This window comes from Trypanosoma cruzi, genomic scaffold (genome assembly GCF_000209065.1).
Source record: "Trypanosoma cruzi strain CL Brener 1047053516657 genomic scaffold, whole genome shotgun sequence".
Taxonomy (NCBI): domain Eukaryota; phylum Euglenozoa; class Kinetoplastea; order Trypanosomatida; family Trypanosomatidae; genus Trypanosoma; species Trypanosoma cruzi.
The window spans coordinates 125,646-127,220 of record NW_001849436.1 but is presented as its reverse complement, the minus strand read 5'-3'; the positions used below and the strand labels follow the sequence as shown (position 1 = coordinate 127,220).

Genomic DNA, 1,575 nt, shown 5'->3' with positions numbered 1-1,575 from the left:
AGAATGCACAGGAGCTTATATGCAAAACCCTCAACTCATTCCGCGTCAATGAAGAGTGTGGCACCAGACATGCGTTTCACAACAATGTCGACTTGTTCTTCTCTGAGAGGCCTCCCATACACATCGCACGTGATCACAATAAAGAAAATGTAACGCCTCCAGTCTGACCGTAATTCCGCGGCGGAGGCCAAGGCACAATCCAACAAAATGCCGCAAATCATCATATATGCCACACAGACCATCGGCGGCTCATGAGGCAAATGCACAGCACGGAAGAAGGGCCATGCTCACAAACACGCAACGCACAGACACCGAGAGAGTTGGGGGAGGCAACACCAGAGCAGCCTCATTCAACCACCGACAGAGGAGCTCGTGGGCGCTGCAGCCAAAGCCATTCTCTGTGAATGCAAATGATAATAACACCAAACAACGTGAAGCGCCAGTCGGGCACCACATATGGGCCACAGACACCACCCACCCGTCCATTCACTCTTCCTCCTCCCAATGGCGTGGCCCTCCTTCACCTCCACGGACACGTTTGCTGCTCAGTCATGCGAGCCTCTGACGCAAGCACTCAAAATGCGTTTCGGCAATCCAAAATTCAGCACCTCCGAATGGCAGTGGAAATGCTCGCAGAGGCCACACGGCTCCTCAACGCAGCCTCAAGCCCTCCTCAGGACTTTAATGCGATGGAAAGGAATACAGGTGGCTCTCGTGTCACAGAAGGCGGCCAATGGGAGCGCTGTCCACATGCAGAAAATGCCGAGGTGTGAAACAGAGAAGGGAGGAGGCTCGCAGAGGGTGCCACCTGCTACGCCTGATGTGCGTCGTCTCATTTGTGCAACGGAGAAGTAATGAGACGGTTGTTGCGGTGCCTGCCCGTGCGTGCGTCTCACTCCCGCGCCAATGAACACCTCAATGAACATCCTGCCGAGGGCATGCAGCTGGCCGCGCAAGCAATCCCGAGTCTCGCCAACGTTACCGCGGCCGCTCTTTTGGCGAGGCGCCGCTCTTCTTCTTCCTTGTCTCCCGTGCGCCATCCTCGTATGGAGGAAAACGCCCTCCACAATTGGTGTCATCAATTACCTCCAAATAATGAAAAGGATTCCTGGCCTCGAGAAAAAGCCCCCAAAGTGGCAGTCAACGTGAGCCAAACAATGCGTGTGGCCTTCCGCAGCCGCGTGCATTGCAACCCCCTCAGCTGCCCGGTGCTTCTTCCTTCTTTGCGGACCCAAACCGCATAGTACACTTGGATTTGCTCGGATCCTCCACAGGCTCATGTAACCGTGTCCGTCCCGCCCGTGTGGCTATTGGGTTGCACCACGTCACCGCTCACTGCTGCGCCACCGAATAACGTGAAATAGGGATCCAAAACACCACATCCGTGAGGCGAAAACGCATGCATAACTCCAACGAGTTCCCACTGCGAGAAATCACACGGTGGCACGCACACTCTCGCTCTCCCATCAACAATTTGCCGTCAACAACCACAACGGCATTAAGAAGCAGGTTCGGGGCAATCCCTGATAGTCGTCCCCACCCCGGCGAGCGGCCGACTCTGGGAACCGGCACTCT

General features: G+C 55.6%; 1 annotated feature.

Moving 5' to 3' along the window:
• Window positions 1-1,575: a sequence feature (areas not merged during assembly with more than two copies in the genome that could not be assigned to a particular haplotype).